At 39.5% G+C, this 18,579-nt stretch overlaps 1 protein-coding gene across 3 annotated transcripts in view; it reads right to left on the reverse strand.

Annotated features, from left to right (window-relative positions):
• NHSL1 (NHS like 1) overlaps positions 1-18,579 on the reverse strand; it is a 170,112-nt gene that overhangs the window by 134,181 nt on the left and 17,352 nt on the right. The gene's annotated exons all lie outside the window — the stretch shown is intronic.

Genomic DNA, 18,579 nt, shown 5'->3' on the forward strand with positions numbered 1-18,579 from the left:
AGACTGAAGGCATATTCTCAATCATCAGTGCTCTCCATTTCCCCCTATACTGCCAGAGACTCAAGATGCTGAAACCCTCTGTTACTTTTTTAAATTAGAATTACCAAGTGTGGTGTAGTGAGTAACTATAATATGGCCCTTCTAGCCATGGTCTTGTGGCTCTCACAAAATGACTGGATGAGAATATGCAAATAAGGTGTTTATGGCCCACCAAGGGGATTGGACAGCCTGCTAACAATGCAAATAAGGTGCATGGAACCCTTGTGGGGGTCGGACCAAGTAAATAAGGCATATGGAACGCTAACAAGGTGATTGGTTAGTTTTGCCATCCTGCTGGGCTTAAAATGAGCCAATCCCTGAGGCTAGGAGAAGGGATCTCACTATCATCAAGAACAGGAGCCAGGAGCAAGCAGAACATGTCCTTTGGACCCAGGGTCCCTGCACTGAGAACCTCCTAGAGCCAGGTGACAGAGAGAGCTGTAACACTGTAGGCGGCAACAACATGTAATACTGGTGGGAGACAGTGTGGTGGGCTTCCCCACTTCACTCCGTGAAGTGGCTACGGTGAGCTTCTCCGCCCACGAAGTGAGGAGGCTACAGTGATCTTCCCAGTTCACAGAGCAAGAGAGCTCTTGTTGGAGTCTAGTGCCCACTTCGGCTACCTCTGTGGTCAGCACTGTTTCATTATAGGGAAAGCCGGAACCCAGGTCTTTGATCTGGACACCTCCTCCTCCCAGTATCATCTGACCCTGTATCCTGTTTGATTTTTCTGCACTCTGGAGCAAGGCCTGACCTACGTGACACTAGGGGAATCCTTCACCCTTTTTGTAGTCACTTTATTCTTAGGAATTGCCCGAATCCTGGCTCTTTAAAGATTCAAGCTATGTTGTGTTGGACACGAACCACCTCTACAGTTTCAAGCCAAGGGGCAAATATCTTACCGGGGTTCTCCAGTGGCTTCTGGCCTCAGGAAGCCTGGTTCACAGCACTGTATTTCCCTCCTGCATCATGGGAGTTCTGTTCCAATCGGTCATTTTTAAATATGCTCTCTTGACCAGTTCTTAAGGTCATTTCATTCCTGCCCCCCCATGTCAAATTTCTTCATAGCCACGTCTAGACTTCTTGATATCACAACCAAGAAAGTAATCTTCATTTGGCTCTGTATGAAATTTGTCTTTAATATCATGGCATCCTAACTCTCCTAACACCCAAAAGACTAGACTTTAAAAATATATATATATTTATTTTAGAGTTCCTGAGCCCTTCTGGTTCCATCTTCTCAGGAAATGTAATAATGAGTTTCTAAGCTGACGTGGGCTTTGGGCTTAGATAACTTTTTGTAGCTGCTCCTGGTCTCTCCTGGATGTGGAGGGGTGTGTGGACTACTATTGTCATCCACTTGGCTACAATCCGTAACTGCGCCCATTTCCTTAGAGGCACATTAACACCTCATAAGCACCAACACCAAAAAGGAGACTTTACTGTTTAACCTTGCTCCATTCACCAAGCTCTAAAGTAGCTCCAGAAGGTAGTGGCTCTAGCTAAGAACACTCCTCCGTACCTTTATACTAGAACACTCCTTTGTACCTTTGTAGTAGATACTTTTCTCTCTCTAAATTTGACTCTTAATCCATCTTTGGAGCCCTGGTGGCACAGTAGTTAAGAGCTCGGCTGCTAACCAAAAGGCTGGCAGTTTGAATCCACCAGCTGCTCCTTGGAAACCCTGTGGGACAGATCTACTGTGTCCTACAAGGTCGCTATGAGTCAGAATTGACTTGATAGCAACAGGTTTTTAATTCGTCTTCATACCTGCTACATCTTTCCAAACTAGTGTCAACTGTTCCATTCTCTTCCTTAAAAAAGGAATCATTTCCATTTATGTAAAAAACACAAGGTAAAGAATAAATAAATCCCAAACTTCTGATCTAGCAACAAAGGCCCTTCTGAACTAGGACCCAATTCTTTTTTCAAAATTTCTGGATATACCTCCTTAAGCGCCCCATCAGCAGGCTTTGTCCCATATCCCATATGGTCTCATGCCTCCACTGTCTTTGCTCAGGATGTTATGTCTTTTGTCTGGAATGCAACTCCTCCCTCAACTCCACAGCCTGCGTTTTTACTTCTCTATAGTCTTTTTGACCATGCCCCTTTCCCTCTGCAGAATCAACCTCTTCCACTATGGCACTTTCTTTATGCAGTATCATAGTGTCACAATTCTGTCTGCCTACCTAAAATGAGAGTTCCTCAAAGCAGACTTGCTCATTCACCCTTGACTTCTGATGCCTTGTGAGTACCTGAAACATAATAGGTGATTTAATGTTTTTACCATAAACACAGAGCCCTGGTGGTGCAGTGGTTAAGAGCTCAGGCTGCTAACCAAAAGGTCGGCAGTTCAAATCCACCAGCTGCTCCTTGGAAACCCTATGGGGAAGTTCTACACTGTCCTATAGGGTCCCTATGAGTCGGAATCAACTCGAAGGCAACAGGTATCATAAACATATAAAACCTGAATTATTATTTTTTTTTTAATAGCTCACCTCAAATCAAATAGTTTGTGGAAAATACATGAAACCATAGACAAGATATATATCTATAGCATGATTCCTACCAAAAGTCATAAAATTATTTGACACATTTCTTAAAATTAAGCAAATGAACACTATTTTCCATATATAAAAGTATACTGATACTTATTAAATAGTAGTCAATTATCATTAATATTTATTATTACTTATTAAATTAAATTTCTATGAATTTTCATTCCCTTGAAGATTAATAGTTCTCATTTTCAAACATGGAAACACAGACACTGTTCTCTCAGTTGGCAAGTTCACCAGGGCAAACTTGAAAATAAGTTTTTCCAACTCTTGCTCAGCCTGAATTAAATGCCTGAAGGATGAGAGAAGTGAAAAAGTAAAGAAAAAAAAGTTTTTCTGGAAGTATCCATAAAAGAATGTTGATGTCAGTAAGTCCAGCTGGAGGGAGGATACTAAAAGATTTCATAACAGTGACCCCAAATTCCCTTTTGTAGTGGACCTGCAATGAAATATATTATAGGAGAGAAAAACAGAAACACTACAGCCTAAATTCTATACTCTTCAAGCTCTGCCACTGTTAAAAAAAAAAAAAAATAGCAGGCCTAATATAGGTGTATTTTTTTTTTTTTAGGCTAAAGGGCGTACAAATATTCTCAAAGGTACAGAATCATGTCCTTTCATGCTTGTGTATTTCATCAATGTACTCCTTCAGGGACTAACTCCCAAAATACACATATCAGTGACAACCTCCTAAAAAAGACCTAAAATTAAACACGTCATTTGTATCATTTTTTCTAAAGCATCTGCGTAATCTGAGGAAGTCAAAACAGTAACCAACCTTGGACAACAGAAACAGGTGCAACTCTTCTGCCCACAAAACCACTGCCCTAAACCTTTTTAAAGAGAACTCAGTCTACAAATCAGTCATTCAGGTCCATGAACCAGCAACCACAGGAACCACAAGCTCCACTACAATTTATTTGCTAATAAAACATATGCCCATAACCAGAAAGAGTAATCAGGCTATAACCACTTCGAATCACCAAGGAAAAAGATAAAAATTCAGAGAGATATATGCCAAGTTAAAATCCCCAGAATTCTGACAATTCTGCATAGATGACATAACACGTTACTGAGTCAACTACTTAAGGCTTACGAACTTAAAATACTTAATTTTGAAACCAACTATGTAATTGGAAAACTCAAAGCACTGTAAAGAGTTACAAAATTTCTATAAAAAGGCAGTTTAATTCTGAACTCACCACATTCTCCAACTTTTGACCCACTTACACCTCGGTGGCAAGGCTTAAAGGAAGTAAGTAATCATTTCCCTTTCAACTGCCAAGACTTCTGAGTGGTCAGGCAGCTTGAAACTTCAGGAATAGTGAGTTATTTCAGGACCCATAGGATTTACAAGGATAATGGTTTGAGGAAACCACAGCATTTAGGCTCCCTCAGTCTCTTCTTTGGAGTTTAAAAATAAGCAAGAAAACGATTCTTCAAATTGGCAGACCAATTTCCAAGGTGGAGTCTTGCCATGGTCATGGTAATCACAGTGTTACATGAACCACATAGTTCAGGGATCCCACAAAAACAGCTCTTTTCTGATCCTTCTCTTTGATCATTACAAACAGAGCTGAGCCTTGCCTTTTTTATTTTTGTTTTACTTCTCTTTCTTTCTTTTTTCCAGCTTAACCTCAGCAAAGTTTTAAGTTCTAATAGAAGTAACCTACAATCCTGTTAACAGTAATGGCTGGGATTTACTTGGTGTTCTATTTTTACTTAATGCATCTCTGCCAATTCCTCTATTAACTATAATAAATCTACGGCCACTCAAGGGGAAAAAAGAGTTATATGTCAAAAATAGAATACTAAGTTTAAAGTTTTAAAATGCACTTAATTCTTGTGAGGCAGGTGTGCTTTTGACAGCTCTATCAAAAAAAAAAAATTTTTTTTTTTATCATGTTATCTGGATGTCTCTAGGGACTTCAGTTCATACAAAAGAAAGGCTGTAGCCCAGGGCCCTTGGGGTTTGTTTTTTTCCTTTAATTCTTTGAAAGCCCCATGAATTTTGTTTTGTGCATGGAGGAAAAGGGACTTCAGACAGCTTGCTTTCAGGGTTGATGTTCTCTCTCTTTTGCCTTTGCCATCGTCAGTAAGTTGCCTATCTTCTCCACATCTACTTAGAACACTTTCTGTGAGATACAGAGGGAATAAAAAGCTTCCAAAACCTGCTCGGGAAGGTCAGGAAAGGAATCTGTCGCTTGACCTTCACAGGGCAGTCAGGAATGTCAAAATTAAAGAAACTAATAGAAAGGAACACACTCTCAACACCATTTAAGAGAGGAGAAAGGTATTTAAGAGCCTAGTCTAGCTCGGCCACTGCTGGCTGTGTGGTCTTGAGGAAGCTAAATCATCTCTGAATTTTCAGCTTCTTATCTGTCAAGCAAGGGATCAGAGGAGGTTATCTCTGAGGTTCCTTCCAGCCCTAACATGTCAGCCTTGTTTCTAAGGCAACTGTACTTGCCCGCGATACCACTTGGATCTCGTCATACTTCCAATTTAGAGACTATAAACCAATATTGACTAAAATGCTCTCAATGGCACCAAGAGAGGAAAATATGTGGTCATTGCTTCTGTAAGGTCTCTAATTACTAAAGTTGGTTTCTCTAATCAGGTATACACAAAATAGTCACAATTCTTTAAATTTTCATTTCATAAAAAAAAATTGGAAAATCTTTAAAATCATTATCATCTCAGAGATTCTACAACCAAAACACAGGATACCAAAAACAATGAGTACTGAAAGATTTTGATATCAGAAGTTATTACCTTATATCAACAATGATGCTTAAGTTTGGTGAATGGGAGAAAGGTAACAATGATTTTTGAAACTGTTATTTTTCTTAATAGAAAAGAATGTCTTCCTGGCGCATTGTGGTCTTTTAAAGAATCTTCTATATGCGATCCAGCTGACAACAATTTGAAAGATTAGATAGGGAGCTTAGGGGACAGTTGAGTTTATGTTAATAGGTGACAGATAATTTAGAAAAGGAGAGGGAAAATGGTTGCATAACTTGAAGAATGTAATCAATGCCACTGAACTGTACATGTAGAAATTGGTGTGTTGTGCTATTTATATTTTCAACAATTAAAAAAAAGAAATTGTTACTTTTCTCTGAGTCTCATCTCTTGAATCACACAAAAATAAATTTTAGAAATGCTTACTTTCAATTGTATTCAAACATTTTTTGTAGCTTCCTATGTCTAAAAGCATTCACTGAACCACTGCTGTGAGCCTGGGATACAAACGGGATGATGGCATTTCAACACAGACTGTTGTTAAAAAGGCCAGGTTAATTCTGAATATTGGGCATTAGTGGTTTTTAAGAAATTCAGAAAAGGGCAAAGACTTGGATCCTCTTTTTTAGTCACATTTTATATAACCAAAAACCAACCAAACCTATTGCCATTGAATTGATTCCGACTCATAGTGGCCCTATAGGACAGAGTAGAACTGCCCCCATGGGGTTTCCAAGGAGTGGCTGGTGGATTTAACTGCTGACCTTTTGATTAGCAGCTGAGCTCTTTACCACTGAGCCACCAAGGCTTCACATTTTATATAATGCCGATTTATGTTAATGTGGATCAAAGGTCATTTAAAGTGTTTAGCCAAATATACTTAATAGAGTAGAACTGGTTTCAGATAATAGAAATACACCTTCCCTTCTCCATTTCTTGACTTTTTTAATAAGCAAATGATATGAAATTGAAGACCTGGGGAACCAATTTCAACCATATGAAAAATGAGTAAATATATTTGGTGTTCAAATAAAAGATGAGGAGAAGAGAAGGAAGTGAAAAGACAGGGAGTAAGAACTCAAAACATTACTCAAGAAAGTGGTTAATGGTGAGATCAAAGCTTAACAGCTATACTTGGTTACCAAGTGAAACAATGCAGCAGACGGCAATCTTACATGAAAATTCAGAGTGACTTAGTAGATGTGTTCAAAATTTAATGTTTACAAAAGGACTGAGATGCCCAAATTAGGTCACAATTCCATAGCATTAATGCAAACATGTCCTTTTCTCTGTGATACTAAAAAGAAAAGTCCACAAAAGATAAACATGTAAAAAACATATTTACATATTACACTAAAATCCCATTTATCAAAAGAGCACATTTCTGACAAACTCAACCACTCAAAACATGGCCAAGAAGCAAGAGACCAAAATGGCCTCTGACGAGATGGCATCACTCACAGTTTTGTGGATCTCAAGTTTGAGGATCTCACTAATCAGGATCTCATTCATCTTCTGATCAATAATGCTGTAATAAACTGCCCAGACCCAGAACTCAAGGTACCAAATTAGAAACATGCAATCAAAGAGTGGTGAAGATTATAATAGACAGGCATGTGTATACCAGTGAAAGGCTCACAGCCTTACAGTACAAGTAGAATAAGGGAAAGTTTTCAAAAACAGTCACCAAAAGTTAAAGAACATGGTAGTGGAGATCCATCTGATGCCAGTGCAAAGTCATATGAATCTCGATGGTCACCTGGGTGTCACCAGATTACTATAGTGTTCATTTACTATTCACAGTGACACCAAGGCATCAAAAAGAGCTTAAATTGTGCTCTGCCTATTGAACAGACGTGTTGTATAGTTCATGGAACGGGTGTTGAACGAAGTCCCAAGAAGTGGACTGAAATCCAGTCTCTACTACTTATGTAAAGCCAATCTCTATCTGGCTTCAGGAAACTCACTTGCCCTTCAGGGACTGCTTTCTCACCACCTGTCTGGCCCACCTCACAGGACTGTCACAAAGATGAAATGAGCCCACACATGTTTCAGTGCTGTGTAAACCGAGACCTACAAACAGACTCTACCTGTAGAGTATACTTTAGAAAGATGCTCATAAAGAGATATTTTGAACTGTTTTAGAATTCTGACAGATGAGTAAGGCAAACTCGTATTATGTGCAAATACAAATAAACGAAAGGAATATTCTTCCACATTTTATAAAAGCTAACATGTTGTCTATCTTATCACAATTTAGCAAAGTATCTCTCACCAATGATCAGTTTTTTTACAATAACTTCATGTTGGAAAAAAAAATGCTGCTTTTCTTCCAGCCCAAACAGGACCTCCAGTATATATAGGCTGGAGGCCAACAAGTAAAGTTAAATGGACTAAATTCCTCAACTAATTTTCCCCAGTGGGGAATGGACATTAGGCCAATAAGCATAGTGACAGAAAAATCTACAGGAATAAGGCAGAATTGGTTAGACACTGCCATTCATGAGCTTTCCCTGGGGCTGGTCAGCAGGTGCACCTAACCAAACAGAGTGCATTAGCAGGCTCTGCACGCTGTCCTCCAGCAGGGACAAGACGCACCCTGGCCATCGCTCAGCCCTGCCTGCCATTTTCAAGCCCTGCCCCTGATACACTGACACACTCCAGGGGAAGGGCTGCAGAGGGAACTCACGCTTACTATTGTGAATGAATGCTTGCTTAGGTGCTCACAGTTGAAAGTCAATTCTCGGGACAGATGATTTTCTGAGATGCACCACTCATCCACACTGCATCTCAAGATACTCCTGGTATGTGTGGCCTTTCTATAACACCTGGATGATAGTGGGCTGCCCATAAAGTTCCATCATAGTTTATAACTGCTCTTAAATATTGTGTAAGAGCTAACTGGTAGACAGGCAAAATAAAACCTTACCAAAAGTAAGGAGTCTCTGGGTGGTGTAAATAGTTAAGCACTCAGCTGCTAACTGAAAGGCTGGCAGTTTGAGTCCACCCAGAGACGCCTCGGTAGAAAGGCCTGGCAATCTACTTCTGAAAAATTAGCTATTGAAAACCCTACGGAGGACAGTTCTACTCTGGCACACATGGAGTTACCATGAGTCAGAATTGACTCAACAGAATCTGGTTTGGTAAAAGTAAAGTCTATTTAAAGCACCATTTTTCCAGCTGAAGGCTGTGACCTAATTAAAAAAAAAAGGGTCATAAAATCAATTTAGTAGGTCAGGACTGAAATTTTTTGTTAAATACAATAGGGTAGGATAAATGAAATAAGAAAATAGAGTACCACATGTAGACATACAGTAAGGGTAAGCAGTTTCACAAAGCTTTTGTTTCATAAATATGTGTGCATATACACACACACATGCATACATGCAAGGTGTGAACTAGGACCCAGTGTAAGCGGTACTTATTCCTCTGGACACAGGCAAAACATCTGAAAGTCACTGACTTAAAACTAACTATAACTGAACTTCTCAGGCACTGAGAAACCCAAAACTTTTATACCATAATTCCACTGTAGAAGATTCTTTCCACCATTTCAAAAAAGCATTTACTGTAGAGAAACCCAGCTTGATTTACTCAGAAAGTAGGGGAAAATTTACTAAGTAGATTTTTACTCAGACATTTACTAGTTGGAGCTGGAATCATAACCTTCAGTGTTTCTAAAGTCAGTTCCATAACCCTTCCCTACTTATGACATAAAAATGCAGATCAATGGAATAAATCAAAGCATACTCAGTGTGTGGTATACAACCAAGGTCTGATGTTCCAAAGGAATGTGGAAGGAGAGAAACCCCAACCTCTTCAGCTTTGTAAAGCTTCTGTAGCCCACAATGCCCCAAATGAGGTAAGAGTTCTCAAAAATTGCTTGTAAATCAAATAGAACCCAGATTCTTGGGAGAGAACAGCATTCAGCCATTCACACTTTGAGGACAAAGGATTGGAGTTGGAAAGCTAACAAGGACGAAAGTAACAGATCTTTTAGTAGTAGGAATAAAGTGTGTTGATACACTCAGCTATAAAATTATTCTAAGGTTGAAATCAAATTTCTTTTTCCAGGAAGTCAAAAAGCACTCTCTGTACTTTCTATTGGCAAAAAAAAAAAAAAAAAGTAAATAAATTACTAGGCAAGATGACCACAGGAACCAAGCCAAGCTTACCAGCTGCAACCGCCCACCAAGGTAAATTCACAAATTGTCTTTTGTATGCTTTGTAAATGAATCCCCAACCAATCAAGACTTAAGCAACACACACCTGTGCTCAAGTAGGAATTCTAGCTTATCTCAAAATGTAATCCAGAAACACCAGATACCCAGTTTCTACTTTAGCTGAGGTGTTTCCAGTTACAAAGCAAGTGACTCTCAGGGAACAGACAGGCAAGGAAATAAATAAAATATATTTATTCTCACTTCCTCTTTGAAAAGACAAAAATCAAATAATAATTTATTGAAATCTGCTCGTGCCTTTTACTTATAAATGGGTTTTCCACAGAGAACAGTAAATATGTATTTAACCTAAACCTGACTGTCTACTGGAAACCCTGGTGGTGTAGTGGTTAAGAGCTACGGCTGCTAACCAAAAGGTTGGCAGTTCGAATCCACCCACCAGGCACTCCTTAGAAACCCTATGAGGCAATTCTACTCTGTCCTTTAGGGTCACTGAGTCGGAATCGGTTCGGTTTGTCTCCTTGTACCACTGAAGTTATTTTAACCAATGAGTGAATGGATTAGCCTGTAGCCTTGGTCCACACCTTTTCAATCACGTGCAGACATTTTAAGCTATGTCTTAAAAACAAACAAATCTAAAATGCTGCAAGCATTTTAATGGAGTATTTTATTAAGTACTTTATAGTTGTTTTTTTTTTTAATCATCCAAGCAGCATATTCAGAAACCTGACTGAATTCCAATAAACTACTATTTATTGATTAAGGGAGTGGGATCAAAAAACCGTTAGCAAAGGGGAGGCAGAATAGAGAGGTATGGAGACTCCATCTTTCCTCTCCTTATATTTTAAACCCTCCTCTTCCCTGCAGTCTATTGCCACCTTCTTCCATTCATTACCACCCTCAAGACAGCTTATTTCCAAATCAGGAAAGAACAAAAAATGAGTCTCCCTTTGAATTGGGTTGAATAGTGTCCCCCCCAAAATCCACATCTGCCTGGAACCTCAGAATGTGACCTAATTTAGAAATAGGGTCCTTGCAGATGTCATCAAATTAAGATGAAGTCATACCAGATTAGGGTGAGTCCTAATCAACTATTGGTGTCCTTATAAAGGGAGGCAAATTTGGACATGAACATACACAGAGAGAAGACGATGGGAGGACGCACAGGGAGAACACCATATGTCAATGGAGGCAGAGGTTGGAGAGATGTGTCTACAAGCCAAGGACCACAGGGGAAGGAAGAGACATCAGAAGCTAGGAAGAGACAAGGAAGGATTAACCATCAGAAGCTAGGAAGAGACAAAGAAGGATCCTCCCCTAGAGACTTCAAAGAGAACACGGCCCTACCAACACCTTGATTTTGAACTCCCAGACTCCAGAACTATGAGAGAATAAACATCTGTTGTTTTAAGTCCCCCAGTTTGTCAATCCTAATTATAATTAGTGCATACTCCTGGGAAGGCCCTGCAGACCCAGTCTCTACAGGTTACCTCACAATTTAAGCCATTTTCACCTTGAAAGGCTCGCTCCTTGGGGTAGCTCTTCCAAAGGGCTGTTTTATCCCAAGTCACCCTGAACAGTAGGAACTCTCAAAACAAGAACACACAACATGTGCCTGAACCCTAGGAGTCAGACTAGTAAAGTGGTGGTGGGACAAGTATCAGCTGGGAAATGCGGCGAACAAATCTTCTCAGGGGATTGGTTCAGAAAACTGTATGGTGAGCCACGTGCTTACCATTTATCATGCATATTCAGATATACAAAATGTTATTCATCTACCATAGCAATGGGTCTAGCAGAAATTAAATAGATAACTGTTAATGTCTATGATGACTGTGGAGTCCCTGGATGGTACAGACAGCTAATGTGCTAGGCTACTAACCGAAACGTTGGCAGTTCAAGTCTACCCAGAGGTGTCATGGAAGAAATGTCTGGTGATCACTTCTGAAAAACCACTCATTGAAAACCCCATCAAGCACAGTTCTACAAGTTCACACATACAGTCACTATGAGTTGGAATCAACCCAGGGCAACTGATTTGGTTTTGGTTTTTATGGTGACTGGTCGGTGATCAAATGTCAATAATGAAATTATATGGGATACCTTTAGATGCTGAATTTGGGTGTACAAAGGCTGAAGAGAGGCACACCACAGAGACATCACAGCAACAAGCTTCAGGCTCCATTTGCTTCACACCATGTACGTTTGTGTCTATGAACAGTATGTGAGAGACGGTTGATTATACATGTTTCCCAGTCACATTTATTAAGATAGCAATCAGTATATACCAGACGAAAAAACCAAACCCAGTGCCGTCGAGTTGATTCAGACTCACGGCAACCCTATAGGACAGAGTAGAACTGCCCCATAGATTTTCCAAGGAGTACCTGGTGGATTCGAACTGCCGACCCTTTGGTTAGCAGCTGTAGCACTTAACCACTACGCCACCAGGGTTTCCTCACTATATACATCATCTTTAAATAGGAAGCTGAGAAATCTAAGGTAAAGGCTATCCCCATTTTATGAAACTAGAAAAAATATAACTTTGAAAATCACAGCTGCTGTCACTACAGGAACAAGTAATTATTCAGCTGTGATTTCCCTTAGTAAAGCTAGCTTAACATAAAAATCCTTAGTTCCATAACTGTTTTTCCACGTGCCTATATAAATACCTAAACCAGCACTTGGTTTTTTTCCACCTACTATAAATCCTCTGGAAACCCTGGTGGTGTAGTGGTTAAGAGCTACAGATGCTAACCAAAAGGTCAGCAGTTCGAAACCACCAGGAGCTCCTTGGAAACTCTATGGGGCAGCTCTACTCTGTCCTACAGGGTGACTATGAGTTGGAACTGACTTGACGGCAAAAGGTTTTTTTTTTTTTTTTTAAATAAACCCTTTGGAGCCCTGGTAGTGCAATGATTAAGCATTCAGCCACTCCTTGGAAACCCTATGGGGCAGTTCTACTTTCTCCTGTAGGGTCACTATGAGTCAGAATCAACCCAATGGCAATGGGGCTTTCGTTTATAAACCCACTACCACTCGTCTGTCAGTCTGTCATCCTATGGTGGTTTACATGTTGCTATGATACTGGAAGCTCTGTCATCAGTACTTCAAATACCAGCAGAGCCACCCACGGTTGTCAGGTTTCAACAGAGCTTCCAGACTGCACAAAGTAGGAAGAAGGACATGGTGATCAACTTCTAAAAAAAAAAAAAAAAATATATATATATATACATTATTCCCCCCCCATTGACTAATATATATACATATTAGCCAGTGAAAACCTTATAAATAACAGCAGAACATTGCCTGATACACTGCTGGAAGATGAGCCCCTCTGGTTGCAAGGCATCAAAATATGACTGCGGAACGATAGACTTTAGTGACGTGGATGGAGTAAACCTTTCGAGACCTTCATCTGCTGATCTGGCGTGACTGAAAATGAGAAGAAACAGCTGCAAACATTCATTAATAATTGGAACATGGAATGTACAAAGTACGAATCTAGGAAAATTGGAAGTCATCCAAAATGAAATGCAATGCATAAAGATCAATATCCTAGTCATTAGTGAGCTGAAATGGACTGGTACTGGCCATTTTGAATTGGACAATCATATGGTCTACTATACTGGGGATGACAGACTGAACAAGAATGGCACTGTATCCATTGTCAAAGAGAACATTTCAAGATCTAGCCTGAAAAACAGTGCTGTCAGTGATAGGATAACAACAACATGCCTACAAGGGAGACCAGGTGATATGCCTCTTATTCAAATCTACACACCAACCACTAAGGCCCAAGATGAAGAAACTGAAGATTTTTGCCAACTTCTGCAGTCTGAAATTGATCGAACATGCAATCCAGATGCATTGATGATTGGAATGTGAAAGCAGGAAACAAGGAGGAAGGATCAGTAGCTGGAAAAATATAGACTTGGTAACAGAAACAATGCCGGATAGAATTTTTCGAGACCAGTGACTTATTCATCGCAACTACCATTTTTTTTTTTTTTTTAACAACATAAATGGCGACTATACACGTGGACCTTGCCGGATGGAATACACAGGAATAAAATCAATTATATAAGCTCAATATCATCAGTCAGAACAAGGTCAGGGGCCGACTGAGGAACAGAGCATAAATTGCTCATATGCAAGTTCAAGTTGAAGCTGAAGAAAATTAAAACAAGCCCATGAGAGCTAAAGTATGACCTTGAGTATATCCCACCTTAATTTAGAGACTGTGTCAAGAATAGATTTGACGCATTCAACACTAATGACCGAAGACCAGACAAGTTGTGGGATGACATCAAGGACATCATATGTGAAGAAAGCAAAAGGTTATTAAAAAGACAGAAAAGAAAGAAAAGATCAAAATGGATGTCAGAAGAGACTCCGAAACAGAGTAGCTCTTGAACTTAGAGTAGCTAAAACAAAAGGAAGAAATGATGAAGTAAAAGTACTGAATGGAAGATTTCAAAGAGCTGTTGGAGAAGACAAAGTAAAGTATTACAATGAAATGTGCAAAGACCTAGAGTTAGAAAACCAAAAGGAAAGAACACACTCAGCACCTCTCAAGCTGAAAGAACTGAAAAAATTCAAGCCTTGAGTTGCAATACTGAAGGACTCTATGGGCAAAATACTGAACAGCACAAGAAATATCAAAAGAAGATGGAAGGAATACACAGAGTCACTGTACCCAAAAGAATTGGTCAACGTTCAACCATTTCAGGAGGTAGCATATGATTAAGAATCAATGGTATTGAAGGAAGAAGTCCAAGCTGCATTGAATGAACTGGTAGAAAACAAGGCTCCAGGAGTTGACAGAAGAGCAACTGAGATGTTTCAACAAACAGATGCAGCACTGGAAATGCTCACTTGTCTATGCTAAGAAATTTTGAAGACAGCTACCAGGCCAATCGACTGGAAGAGATCCACATTTCTGCCCATTCCAAAGAAAGATGATCCAACAGAATGCAGAAATTATTGAACAATATCATTTATATCACACGCAAGTAAGATTTTGTGGAAGATAAGTCAAAAACGGTTGCAGCAGTACATCGACAAGCAACTGTCAGAAATTCAAGCTGGATTCAGAAGAGGGTGTGGAGCAAGGAATATCATTGCTGATGTTAGATGGATCCTGGCTGAAAGCAAAGAATACCAGAAGGATGTTTACCTGTGTTTTATTGACTATGCAAAGGCATCTGACTGTGTGGATCATAACAAATTATGGATAACATTGCATAGAATGGGAATTCCGGGACACTTAATTGTACTCATGAAGAACCTGTACATAGACTGAGAGGCAATCATTTGAACAGAGCAAGGGGATGCTGTGTGGTTTAAAATCAAGAAAAGTGTTCATCAGGGCTGTATCCTTTCACTATACTTATTCAATCTGTACGCTGAGCAAATAATATGAGAAACTGGACTATATGAAGAAGAACGTTGCATCAGTATTTGTGGAAGATTCATTAACAACCTGCAATGTGCAGATGACACAACTTTGCTTGCTGAAAACAAAGAGAACTTGAAGTACTTACCGATGAAGATCAAGGACTACAACCTTCAGTACAGATTACACCTTAACATAAAGAAAACAAAAATCCTCACAACAGGATCAATAAGCAACATCATGATAAACAGAGCAAAAAATCGAAGTCATCAAGCATTTCATTTTACTCAGATCAACAAACAATGTTCATGGAAACGGCAGTTGAGAAATCAAAAGACGTTTAACTGTTTAATGAGAAACTAATTTCTTCTGCACAATTTCACCTAAACCACAATAAAAAATAAAATTACAACCAAGAAAGAAAGAAATCGAATGACATATTGAATTGGGCAAATCTGCTGCTGCAAAAAAGAGAAAATCTTTTTAAAATATTAAAAAGCAAAGATGTCACTTTGAGGACTAAGGTGCGCCTCACCCAAGCCATGGTTATTTCGATTGCCTCATATGCGTGCAAAAGTTGGACAATGAATAAGGAAGACCAAAGAAGAGCTGATGCCTTTGAATTATGGTGTTGGCAAAGAATACTGAATATACCATAAACTGCCAAAAGAACGAACAATTATGCCTTGGAAGAAGTACAACCAGAATGCTTCATAGAAGTGAGGATGGCGAGACTTCATCACACATACTTTGGGCATGTTATCAGGAGGGACCAGTCCCTGGAGGATGACATCAAGCTTGGTCAAGCAGGGGGTCAGTGATAAAGAGTAAGTTACTCAAGAGATGACTGACACTGTGGCTGCAACAATGGGCTCAAACATACCAACAATTGTGAGGATGACGCAAGACTGGGCAGTGTTTCGTTCTGTTGTATGTAGGGTCGCTATGAGTTGAAACTGACTGGACGGCACCTAACAACAACCATAAACCCTAGGTGACCTGGCTCTAGTCTCTAATGCTCTAATCCATCCTGCATACCATTATCAGAGCAGTTTTCCGTCAACATTGCTCTGACCATGTATTCACACAACAAGTATTTAATTACTATCTGCAAAGTCCAAGATGCTAGATGAGACACAGGCTAGACTTCAAAGAGTTTCAAATCCAGGAGAGGTACAAAGCACATACTCAGATATCCTCAAAGTGGAATGTTGTTGTTGGGTGCCTTCGAGTTGGTTCCGACTCCTAGCAGAGTATTTGCCCTTAAGCCAATAGTTACTAAGTCTAAGACCCCCAAATGCCCTCCTAGGTGCTTCCAATGTCATCTCCCCTTTTCAGGAATTACCCTTGGTTTCCCGCCTTTACTAAGTCTAAGACCCCCAAATGCCCTCCTAGGTGCTTCCAATGTCATCTCCCCTTTTCAGGAATTACCCTCAATTTCCCGCCTTGTTACATCTAAGTTTCTCTGCTGGGTTTTCAGTTCTCCATAAAGATCTGACACTTTCTTGCTTTTCAAACCAACATCCTTTTTTCACTGAGCACTTAAGATATGCAAATAACTTATTTTTTTATCCCTTTTTAGATACCAAGCCCATCTTGTTTGAAACTGTAAAGCACCACATGAATGTGAGTTTCTAGGGCTCTGGATCCCATCTCTAAGCATTTTATTCCCATTCTGCCCATCAAGTACTACTCATTCTTCATGCCCTAACACAGGATCTACCTTCTCCACCAAGCTTTTGTCTTAACTTTGCTAACCTTTCCTGATCTTCCTCATCTCCAACCCATATAGCACCTCTTCTTTGTGCCATAGACTTCAGTACCTCAGAGTATCTCCTATCATTTCATGGCTTGTGCTTCTTCTGTAAACCTAATAATGCTTAGCACACTGCCAGACACTGGGGGGCAGACAATATTTTACAAGTTCACTCATACTAAATGAGTTAATTCATATAAAGTATTATTAACAGTGTCTAGCCATGGTAACTGCTCTTTAAATGTTGGATGTTTAAACTTACAGGTTGGTTAAATGATTTAGACATAAGTTTCAATTTACTATGCTAATCATTTCAAGATTTGCCATAAAAACCAAACTATAAATTCCTGAAAGGATAAGATAAAGGAAAGTGACAGCTTCAAATGAGTTGCCTAGGTTATAGGAAGACTCCAAAACACTTACTTCCATACTGAAGACTCTATAGAAGAGTATATTCTATACTATGACAAAACACATTTTTGTCTCAACTGACTATGGAAAGTAAAGAGATTGTCAACATTATTAAATAAAACCAGGTAAAATTTGTAGGCTGTTATGGTGTCTACAGAACATTTTAATATATGCTTCATTTGTTCAATAAATAAATTGTACCTAGTACTTATATGAGGAGCCCTGGTGCTGCAGTGTTTAAGCACTCAGATGCTAACCGAAACGTTGGCAATTTGAACTCACCATCTACTCCGCAGGGGAAAAATGTGGCAGTCTGCTTCTGAAAAAATTTATAGCCTTGGAAAACCTATGTGGCAGTTCTACTCTATCCTATAGGGTTGCTATGAATTAGAATTTGACTCGATGGCAATGGGATTTTGGGGTTTTTTTTAGTACTGATATATATGGTATATAGATATTATCACACTTTACAGATACGAAAATTATAGCTCAAAGGGGTCAAGTCACTTTTCCCAGGCCACACAACTAGCAAGTGGCAGTAGCGAAACATCCAGATTTCCTGATCCTGGTCTAGTGCTCTTTCTTCCATTTGTTCATTTACTCACTCTTTCAACTAAAATTTATTGCATACCTTAATATGTAGCAGGTACTGCTGTTGTAGTTGGGGAAACATCAGTTGTGAAAACAGACAGAAATCTCTGTCTGCTCTCTTGGAGTTTATATTTTAGTTGAATATGATAGACAATACCTCAAATAAGTACATAAAATATATAGAATGTTGCATGGTCATAAGTGCTTTGGAGGAAGACAAGAGATGGGGGTAAAAGTCAGGATGAAGATAAATACCACAATTTTAAATTCGGTTACTGAGATGACGGAAAAGAGGAGGCGGAGGCACAGAGGGGAGTTCCAGGCAGAGGAGACGTGCAGGCCAAAGTGCACCGCATGTTCTAGGAACTGCAAAGAGCCTAGTATGAATGCAGAGGAGAGTGAGGGGGAGGCATAGGTGAGTAGGTCAGAGAGGTAATGGGGGTGGGGGGCGCTTTACAGAACACTGTGAAGACTTTAGCTATGACTCTGTCTGAGATGGAATGCCACTGAAGGGTTGTAAGCAGTGAAGTTATATGACCTGACTTATGTTTGATGTTTTATCAGATCACTTATGTGGATGTGTAGAAATTAGCCTGATGGGGAGCAAGGGGGAAAGCAGGGGAGCTGGTAAAGAAAAGACTGCAATAGCACCAAATTTTCTCTCCTTTTCAGGTATAGCACTATCAATTCCATGCCTCATCTCTGTCAACTTTACTAACAGTTAAAACAGCTATGATGAAATGTTTTACAAAATATTTTATACATAGGTAGCCTGAGTGGAGAAACAAGCAACAGTAGACTAATATAAAAACTGCTCCCACAAACTGAACCCTTTCTTTTTCTACATACAAAAAAGTTCAGAACTGGGAGCACCTGTAAGACTACATTCATCAGTGTAATTAG

This window comes from Elephas maximus, chromosome 1, assembly GCF_024166365.1.
Source record: "Elephas maximus indicus isolate mEleMax1 chromosome 1, mEleMax1 primary haplotype, whole genome shotgun sequence".
NCBI lineage: Eukaryota > Metazoa > Chordata > Mammalia > Proboscidea > Elephantidae > Elephas > Elephas maximus.